The sequence below is a fragment of the Squalius cephalus genome (assembly GCF_949319135.1).
Source record: "Squalius cephalus genome assembly, chromosome: 4".
Taxonomy (NCBI): domain Eukaryota; kingdom Metazoa; phylum Chordata; class Actinopteri; order Cypriniformes; family Leuciscidae; genus Squalius; species Squalius cephalus.
The window spans coordinates 21,211,239-21,222,403 of record NC_137125.1 but is presented as its reverse complement, the minus strand read 5'-3'; the positions used below and the strand labels follow the sequence as shown (position 1 = coordinate 21,222,403).

The following is an 11,165-nucleotide window of genomic DNA, read 5'->3' as shown; positions in this document are numbered from 1 at the left end:
TCATCGCTATTAGACGGGACGAAGGGTCTACGTTCGTCATTCGGAGAGGCAGCACGTATGTCTGCAGTCAGCATTTTACTGCTGACAACTACATTCCAGGAAGTTCGCGGCTGAAGGTTGGTGCCATTCCCAGTCGTTTCCCTTGGAACAATTTCTATGTACTCCCTCAAAGACTATCAGCTTTTGAGAGATCTGCCGTTCGACTTGGTGCGGATGTACGTGTTCGGGAGCAGCCGGTGGTTACAGAAGATGCACCCAATGAATCCAGTCATATTGAGGAACATGACTACGCGGCACGCCCACCTGCCGGTAAGCACTTATGTTGACTTTTGCTTGTGTATTTCGGTGATAACAGTGTAGACTGTGTGTGTGTGTGTGTGTGTATGTATATATACATATACATATATATATATACACACACACACACATATATTATATATATATATATATATATATATATATACACACATAAATATATGTAATTAGTTGCTAACTATACTATTTTACATTTTTATAGGTGCATTCGATGAGGTACATTGAAGAGCTGGAGGCTAGGCTGCAGAAAATGTCACTAGAGAAACAAACAACAATGAGCAGATTTTGTGTTTCTGATCACACAATTAAATACTACACAAAGTTTCCCTCACAGGAAGTTTTCCAGGTGTTCTGGGAATCTGTTTGTCCATCTGCCAGCAATCTTGTGTACTGGACTAAGGCACAGAGGATGGGACAGGAAGCATCCCCGAGCCCTAGCCCTGCACGGAAGATCCAGCTCATAGATGAACTGTTCATGTATTCCTGTCGGGTAGCTGCTGGACTGAGGGAACAAGTAATCGACATTTTCGGGGTAAGCGTGGCCACAGTGAGTAGAGCCATTATCACCTGGGCTAACTACCTGTTCTTTGTGTTGGGTTCAGTACCCATTTGGATGTCCAGGCAACAAATATGCTTCTCCATGCCAAATAAGTACAGTTTGTTCTGTCCAAACCACACAGAAATCCGCTGTGAGAGCCCCACATCTCTGACACTCCACTCAGAGATCTTCTCCAGCTACAAGAGCACTACAACATTTAAAGGTCTGGTTGGAGTAGCTCCGTGTGGTGCAATGACTTTCATCTCCCAGCTTTACACAGGTTCAGTCTCCGACAAAGAGATCACAAAGAAGTCCGGCAGTTTGGACCTGCTTGAACCTGGAGATGAGGTCATGGCAGACAAGGGGTTCACAATCGAGGATATGCTCTCCAGTGTTGGTGCTAAACTGATCATTCCACCTTTCAAACGTGCTAAGCAGTTCAGCAAACAGGACTGTGATAAAACACAGGCCATTGCACGCCTCAGAATTCTGGTGGAAAGGGTAATTCGAAGGGTCAAGGAAAACCACATTTGGGATTCTGTTGTGCCACTCACCTTGTCAGGAAGCATCAATCAGATCTGGCATAATTGTTGTTTTATGGTTAATTACCAGGGACCAATGTTTCTTGAGGAGTGAATGTATATATGTATAATATAATAAATATTAGATATTTACACTGAGATTGATTTTTACAATAGTAGTGATAGACTTTATGCATTTACCGGTAACATCATTAAATATTTTGTTTTTATTTTTTTAAATGTATATTGTCATTGTTTATACTAAGTTTCAGACAGACACAATGAAATAGTTGACAACAAAATGTCTTTTTTTAATAAGAATTCATTCAAATAAAAATGTCAACTCAGTTCTGCTGTTCATTGTTATTTCACACAATATAAATATATATACAATTAGTAAATGTGTATGCATACATATAATCACATATATTACAGAAGATCAAATTAAAAATATAAGCATGTATTCACCATTATGTACATAAATGTGGGTATATATACAATTATAAGAATAAATCCAAAGGTCATGTACTATAATATGAACAGAAACTGTCCATTTATACCACTGAAAGATACACATCCATATAAATACTATAATAGCTCGTCTAGCTTGTCTTTCATTGATGCTATGAAGGCATCATCTCGCCAGATCCTCTGTATTGTGAAATCTGATTTTGTGTCAGTCACAAAGTCACACCACTGTAGACCAGTCACTGCAAGCTGGCCTTGAACCTGCCAGTAGTACTTGTGGGTCTCTTTGAGTTTGGCTTGTCCTCTTTGTAGTTTAATAAATGGAACCTGGGCAATGTTATCAGCAGATGTGCTTTTTACCTCCACTAGGCCAAATTGGAAGGTTTCAGATGGATCATGCACTCGTCCATCTGGACTGGCTCCTAGATGTGGTGCTTCTGGATTGATAATAAAACCACATGGTAGGACACTAACACTGGCTGTCTCAGAATATTTTCTCAAAATATCTGGCTCAAGTTCAAGGCCACGTTTCATAGCACTTGTCTGCCTCGTGCCCTTGATGATTCTTAGCGCTAATGACTGACCAGATGAATCCCCAACTACATGACAAACCTCCCTGAACCTGCTTGCAGTAACCCTTGATTGCCGCATTTGTCCCCAAGCAGTGCATTTTGACTGTAGTCTTGTGGCCTCTTCAATCTGACAAGCAGAACAATGGGTAACCTTTAGAGACTCCAGATGAAGTGATTGATGGTGTGTGGGCACATATTTAAAATTACAGCCAAACTGATAGCCAAGCACAGGTAGTGGGGGGAAATTAACAACAGGAACATCTGCAGCTATAGGGGGACATTGGTATGAAAGTGGACTACCACGAGGTACAGGGCCAAATTGTGAGGGGACCAACTCTATTTTTGACATGCCCTCTAGTATGTGTGCCAGCAAAGGCCGGGGATGGATCTGACTCAGTTTTGTACCAGAAGCCAAGACATCAGGATCTGGAAGGGGACCTAAAGAAATGAATACAAACTATTAGTCTTGAACACATTAAGTTGTAGCTGAGTACACGTGTACACATACAGTGTTGTGTATTACCTGTGTAAGCCCTGTATAGGGTAGACTTGATTCCAGTCTTCCCAGCTGACTTTGGCTTCAGGACAACAAGTTCACTCACTGCCTCTGGATGGACTCCCTTAGTATAAAACAAACAAATGCAGTGTTAAAGGTGCCCTAGAATGTGAAATTGAATTTATCTTGGCATAGTTAAATAACAAGAGTTCAGTACATGGACATGACATACAGTGAGTCTCAAACACCATAGTTTTCTCTTTCTTATTTAAATCTCGTTTTTGAAAAACACCCCTGAAAAACAGGCGAATCTCCACATAACACCGACTGTGACGCAACAGTCGGGATCATTAATATGTACGCCTCTAAAAATTTGCATATGCCAGCCCATGCTCAGTGCCAGGCGGAACTGCACAGCCAAATCATCAGAAGTTCTGCAGGTGAAGAAACAAGCAAGGATCATAGGGAAAATGGCAGATCTATCTATAATCTATCTATAATCGGATACCGCTACAGTTTAATTTGAAGTTGTTAGTTACTCTGCCCATTTCACCACGGACTGTTTTTCTAACCTGGAACAATATCAAGCAGCCAGGCATCTCTCGGCGTCTCAAACAGACGAAGGGGGCAATTTCAACTAACGTTATATTCCCGCAAGCGGTAAGTAGTGATTTTATTAACGACAATTTACACTGTGTTATCTAGATCCAGCGCGATATTGTTTTTTCCTCGAGAGACATCGTGGCTTGCAAACGAGCGAACGAAGCATGGCAGTTGCTCAGTGTTTGGATGTACAAATGAACACAAAAGTATTTTTTTAGTTCCTTCATCCGAGCCTCTGGAGAACCAGTGGGTTATGTGAATTTCTGATGTGTAATTGTTCAAGTTCAAGACAGATAATCTTTCTCTCAAAGTCGTTCAACACTGTTTATGCATCAGTAAATCGCGTTGCAGTGATAAGATCTTCATTCACGCGATCAACAGGCTGTCATCTGCTCAATGCTGGAATAATCTAAATACTTAAAAAACTTCTCATGATTCGTTAATCCCGATAGCTGTAATAGTAAAAACGCATAAAAGCTGTAATAGTAAAAGTTTTCCAGATAGCTCTACATGTAACGCCAGATATTTCATATGCAAGCATGTCAGCCAATCACAGCAGTGGGCAACAACACTGAAGTCTCACAGCAGACACGCCCCTTCAAACAGAGTGTTCAAATCAATGGATGAAATTAGGCTAGGAAATATGCCTTTTATTTCTAAATTATAACAAATTTTGATCTAAAAAACATACTAACATTATAAGGGCACCCCAGGAAACATAAAATAATAAAATAATCCATTCTACGGCACCTTTAAAGTATTCTGGAAACACTTTATAATAAGGTTATACAAATTGACATTAGTTTATGCATTTAGTCAATATGAAATAATAATGAGTAATAACAGCTAACAGATTGTATTAATCTTGGGTGATGTTCATTTATACCTTTGTTACTTAATTTGCACTCTTGTGCATTATTAGTCCATAATGCTTTGATGTTAACATGTACTTACTTGTTTGTTTGAGTTGATACTATAGTGTTCTTACCAATTGCAGAAAAGGAAAAATACATGCCTGTGTTCTTGGACGATGCCATCTCTGTGGCTCACTCGTGCAGGCCAGTGGTGGTGGGACAGACTGTAAATTCAGCTGCACATAGTGGGCTGTCTGATACAAAAGTGCTGTCAGATGGTTGCACAACCCTTTACCAGCTGCACAGCTGCACATATAGGCAGAAATACAAACAACCTCTTCTGTCTCCAATGACACCTGTTTGAGAAGACAATAGTTTAGCTAATAAATTGTAATTTAATGCTGTGAGCTACATTAAAGGGATAGTTCACATCAATAATACCGAAAAAGTTTCTGTTGTCCTCATAGTATTTGTTGCCATATTTGTTAACACCCACTAAGGCTCCTGTCTTGATATCATTTATCCTGAGAAAGACATTTCAATTATGTCTTAATTCCCATTGACTTCCATAGTAGGAAAGAAAAAATACTATGGAAGTCAATGGGACCAGTAAACTGTTTGGTTAAAATATCTTCCTTTGTGTTCAGCAGAAGAAAGAAATTCATACAGGTTTGAAACAACTTGAGGGTGAGTATATGATGACAGAATTTTCATTTTGAAGTGAACTATTCCTTTAAGTGCTGTTAATTGAAAGCTGCAAACAGCAGCAAAAGCAAGAAAGACAGCTGTAGTCTGCAACCGCAGAAGCAATGAAAGAGACATTACTAAAAACCAACAAAGAAAACCTTAAGACAGGTGAAACTAAAATAAAAATCTGCAACCGCAGTACCTTGATATCAGAACGATCTGACTAACTCATATAAGCCAACAGGCATATTACATATAACCTCAAGTGTGTGGGGCTCCTCATTTTTCCTCATAGACCGATAACACCTAGCTCTCACTACCACCTTGCGATCAACAACATTAGAGACTGAACACATAAAAATGGTTAGCAATTAGCATTCATAATGTTGCAAGTGCTGGCGCCAGATAGTTGTCAACTTACCTTGATAATTGTGAATAAATTCCTCAACGAAGAATTTATAGCCCTTGCTCAGCCTTGCTTCTTTAACTGTTGAGTGCCGTCCAACAATTCTGTCAACATCCTCAAATCTGAGTCATGGCAGTGTCGAGAGAGAAGTTGTGAAATACCGCTCCATGTTCACTCTATATGAAAACACCGTAGTTTCACCTCTGGCGGAAATCCGTTTACCCGGCGTGACGTAGTTTCCGGTTGCGTGTGAAAAAGGCGAATTGCATGTCATTAGCGTAATGTACACGTGATCGCGTGTGTCCAAACTCCTGAGAGTTTAAACGCTTTAATAAGCCAACTTAATAGTTTAAATATGGTGCATCCTACTCACATCTACTTTATATCAAAATTCTAGAAATCATTTACCCATCAAGTAGGTACCAAAATTAATATATTTCCCATAGTTGAGGTGGAAGTAATAAGGATTTAGCTGTGATAAGTGTTTAACACACAAAATTAACTTTATATTAATTAACTTAATATAAAGCATATATAATACAGAGAATACACATGTATGAGGCAACTTCTGGTGATTAGTTCCTATAACTGAGGTAGAAAAACCTACGAATAAGCTGTAATAAAAGTTAAACACACAGAAAGAACTCCACAGGTTATATAAAACATACATGACACTTAAGATATATGTGAGGTAAATACTGGTGATCAATTCAGCTTATTGGAAGCAATTTTGAGACCGTTGTTTGTATTAAACCACAAGTGGGTTAATTTCAGTCTATTGGTTTTGGAGACAAAAGTGTCTGGAATTTACAGCTGCAGAAAGGAGGTGTCCCCTGGGGACACTTTGTTTGGGGAACTTTTCCTGCTGTCCTGGCATCGCTGATATGAGATCAGACAGGCACAAAAGGGAAAGGGGGGTGACATCTCCTTTAGCCATCTCTGCAACATGACTGTGTTTTATGACTTACTAATGGTTCGATGGGGAATCGTTCCGAACTGTGGAATGCGGTGTTGGGTTCATTTAATGAAATGGACTGTTCAAGGATAATCCTACACCAATGACGCCATTCTTCCAACGCTAGCTTGACTGCCAGTAACTCTCTGTTACCAATGTCATAATTACACTCAGCAGACGATAAACGATGAGAAAAAAACGCGCAAGGGTGCATCTTATCATCCGTGGGTGAGCACTGGGAAAGAACCGCTCCTACCCCCACCTCTGATGCCTCAGCTGCACCAGACCACCTGAACATCGTTTTGGTGGAGGTCAAGGCAGTCAGAGGAGCGGCTAGTTGGCTGAAATTGCGAATGAAACGCCGGTAAAAATTGGCGAACCCCAGAAACCTCTGTAGGGCCTTACGGGAATCTGGATTTGGCCAATCCACCACAGCCTTAACCTTGTCAGGATCCATGCGCACACCCTCGGAGGAGATGATATAACCCAGAAATGAACGAACATTTCTCCGCCTTGACAAAAAGCCCATTCTCTAACTGCCTCTGGAGCACTCGTCTGACGTGCTGAACGTGTTCCTGGAGAGAAGAAGAAAATATCAATATGTCATCCAGGTAAACATGTATGAACTGATCTACCACATCTCTCAGCACGTCATTCACGAATGCCTGGAAAACTGCTGGGGAGTTAGACACCCTGAAAGGCATGACCAAATATTCAAAGTGCCCCCTGGGGGTGTTAAAGGCAGTCTTCCATTCATCCCCCTTCATTATGCGAACCAAATGATAAGCATTACGTAAGTCCAATTTTGTGAAGATGAATGCTCCCTGCAACCGCTCGAAAGCTGAAGACATCAACGGCAAAGGATAGGTATTCTTTACCGTGATGTTGTTCAACCCTCAGTAGTCAATACACGGTCGTAGAGAACCATCCTTCTTCCCCACAAAAAAGAACCCTACTCCCGCTGGAGAAGAGGAAGGACGAATGAACCCGGATGCCAGAGAATCAGAAATGTATTTCTCCATGGCCTCCCTTTCTGGAGCAGAAAGTGAGTATAACTTGCCTTTAGGCGGAGACATACCTGCCAGTAAATCTATAGCACAGTCATAGGGACGATGCGGAGGGAGAGAAGCAGCCCAGGACTTACTGAACACTTCCTTCAGGTCAAGATACTCACGTGGCACGTTAGATAAATCCGCGTGTTCATCCTGAAACACAGAACAAGACACAGAAGAACACGCAGTCATTAAACAAGAAGCATGACAAGATTCACTCCAGGAGAAAACAGAATTCCCGCGCCAGTTAATATGCGGGTTATGGAGTGCCAGCCAGGGATGACCAAGCACCACAGGAGTAGGAGTGTCAATCAATAGAAAGTAAATGTTCTCTGAATGATTACCAGAAGTGACCAGTCTTAAGGTGACAGTAGAGTGTGTGACGGAGGGTAAAAGTTGACTATTAAGTGCAACCACAGAAATGAGCTTGGAGAGTGCCACCACTGGTATCTGGAGTCTGTGTACCAGATCGATATCCAAAAAATTACCCTCGGCTCCTGAATCTACTAGAGCCTCACAGTCGAAATTCTTGAGTCTGCAGTCTTAAACTTATTGGAAGATGAGTGGCAGAAAAAGAGGATTCAGTCCGTGCAATCCCACCCGTCAGTAACCTCTTACCTACTAACGGGTGCTGGCTTTTACTGGACACTGCTGCGCAATGTGATCGGCATTTCGACAATACAAACATAATCCCCACTCTATCCTCCTCTGTTTCTCCCGAGACCTGCCCAGTTGCATGGGCTCAGGATAAGGAAGAAATGCTGTAGTTTCGTCAGGAGAATTAAAAGTAGGATTAGGTGTAGATGTAACGTTGGCACTGACTCGCGGTGACCGACGACCACGTCGACGTAGTCTGGTTTCCACTTGAACCACCAGATCAATCAATTTATCCACCCCGGCGGGTAATTCCAAGACGTAAATCTCGTCCTTGATGTACTCAGAAAGTCAGTGTAAAAACATGTCCCATTGTGCTTCGGCATTCCAGCCACATTCTGCAGCCAACGTACGAAATTCAATAGAATAGTCTGTTACCATACGTTCCCCCTGTTGCAACTCTGCAAGGAGACGCGCCGTGTCTCTGCCAGAAGCAGCGCGATCAAAGACCATCTTGAGCTCATTAGAGAAAGCTTGAAATGACGAACAACATGGAAGTCTCCGCTCCCAAATGGTCGTTCCCCAGCTGCCCGCTCTTCCCGCGAGCAAAGTAATCACAAAGGCGACCTTGGATTCCTCCGTGGGAAATGCAGAAGGTTGAAGCGAGATGTATAATGAGCATTTGGACAAAAAAGGATGACACAACTGAGGCTCACCGGAGTAGAACGCAGGAGGTGGAAGGCGGGGTTCCGTAGAACGAATGGTCTGGATCACCAGAGCAGGTGGATTAGCCGCGGCCTGATGTTGAGTAGCAGCAGCCTCAATACGTAATTGCTGTACCTGTTTCGTCAGTTCAGACACTTGGGTGACTAGCGCCTGAACAGCACGACCCGTGGCCACAGTCTGTTCCTCCTGTTGCTGAAGACGAACATCGCTCTTGACCAGTACGTCATGCAATTCCGCCGCGCTTGCTGGATCCATAAATGGTCGGTTCGTTCTGTCAGAATGAGAGTCGTAGATCCAAATGCAAAGCAAGCAGTTTATTGTAGACAAGCAGAAACAGGGATATACTCAAAACACCACCTATAGCAGGCGGGCGACCAGAATAAATAAGCTCAGCAGAGGATGTGACAAGGATAAACCCAGTGCGGATGCAAACTGGAACTGGATGACGAGAATTCCAAACGACCTCCAGAAGCCTGGATACACAGATGAGATCGAGAAAATAACTCCACAAGGAAACTCAGGTACAGGAACTGGGTAAAAGAGCACAGACCAGAGTGACGAACCGACACCAAACAATAATCACTCCCGCTAGATATAGGCAGCTAACAAACAAATGTAACTAGCTGCAGCTGCGGGCTGATTAAGTGATCAGCAGGTTTCTAAGCAACAAACAAGCACTACACATACAGACTCCCATACCCACAACAACCAACAGATGCATAAAATGAACACACGGATCGATGAACCGTGACATTCCTCATCAGTTTGTCCTGTATCCTCCTCCACCAGTTCAGCAAACATTGCCTGTAAAGAGCAAGCTGGTGGGCTTTTGTCTATTGACCTGCTGGAACCGGGCACCTCCACGCTGCTTGTACTTGGCAGTTCAGTGCGGCAATGGGCTGTAACGATGTCCCGAAACAGATCATGCACAGTTGGTTTGAGTGCCTATGGAAAGTATCTGTCTTCGTATCTGAAATAGATGTAAAAATGAAAAACTATGTGAAATCAATTATAGTGAAATGCCATTAAGGTTACATAGTTTAAAAAAATTAAATTCTCCCAGAGTATTTCCAACTATGACAAAAATATAAAATATTTTAGATTACTACAAGCCGCCCTTCAAATAAGGCATAAGAAAAGCATAATAACCTATTTAAAACAAAGAGGTAGTTGGCCTACGACTGAAAGACAAGGGAGACTAATGATAAGTGATAGTAAGTTTACCTTGGATCTAGCATCGTCGCAATTGCATATAGCTTCTGTGTATCAATGTCAGCAAATCGTCTTCTGACAGCTTCCAGTAGTACTGTTTTTGATGTTTTCACACCATGGTCAGACTCCACCGTCTTCTCCAAGAGTCGGGTGAGAGCTCTTATACACGGAATCACATCCGCAGCGGACGCAGTTGATGAGCTGATCTGTTGTGTGAGCTCTTCAAAAGGGGCGAGGATGGAGATCATATTTTCGATTAATTTCCACTGGTGAATTGTGACCGTGCATGGCAATTTGTGTTCTGCAGCATAGGCTGCAAGCACCAATTTCTGTTCTAATAGACTCTGGAGCATGTACAATGTACTGTTCCATCGAGTGGACACCTGGCGGAGTTTTTTAATAGGCTGGCCGAGTTGCTTTTGAACATTTTCCCAACAATGCGTCTCCCTGAGGCTGTGATATCCAAAATACTTCGCTGGGACAATACCCCCTCATGCACAGCAAGCTGGAGAGTGTGTGCCATACACGGCAGGCCCGGGAAATCTGCGTCTCTCATTGCTTTCTGCATGTTTTTGGCGTTGTCTGTTAAAATTGCGTGGATTTTCTCTTTTTGGATCCCCAATGACTGAAACATGCCGCTAAATGCGTTCACCAAAGCCTCCGCAGAATGTGACCTCGTGAAATCCTGACAGTGTAGCACAATGTTGTGTCTTTCGAAGTTTGAGTCAATAAAGTGCGCTGTTAAGCTTAGCAGGGACATTGGACAGGCGTCTGCACTCCATGTATCGCTTGTGAAGCTAATATGTACACTATCCTTCAGAAGCTTGTCAATGTTTGTGGACACTGTTTGGTATAATGCGGGGAGACACACATCAGTTAGGTATTTCCTGCCTGGGGGGTTGTATCGTGGATCAAGGCAGGTTAGCAGGCGACGGAATCCTTTATCCTCCACAACGGATAGAGGTTGTTCTTCGAGGTAAATGAATTCCATAATTCTGAACATTATGTCTTTCCACCTCTTACTATCCCTGCTGTATGGTTCACGTCGTTTAAAGGTATCACTCACATTCGGCTGATTGAGGGATTGGGATGTTGGCGTCGGCTGGTTTAGTTTCTCATACTCGGCATATTCAGTTGTTGTATGGCGTGTTCTAAGATGCCTAATC

General features: G+C 42.5%; 1 long non-coding RNA gene across 1 annotated transcript; it reads right to left on the bottom strand.

Annotated features, from left to right (window-relative positions):
* Nucleotides 1–2,020: 2,020 nt before the first annotated feature.
* Nucleotides 2,021–4,715, bottom strand: LOC307157432. The gene is made up of 3 exons (XR_013820962.1): nucleotides 4,525–4,715; nucleotides 2,938–3,030; nucleotides 2,021–2,852 (listed from the first exon to the last, which is right to left on the bottom strand). It is a non-coding gene; the product is annotated as an uncharacterized lncRNA (long non-coding RNA).
* Nucleotides 4,716–11,165: the final 6,450 nt, after the last annotated feature.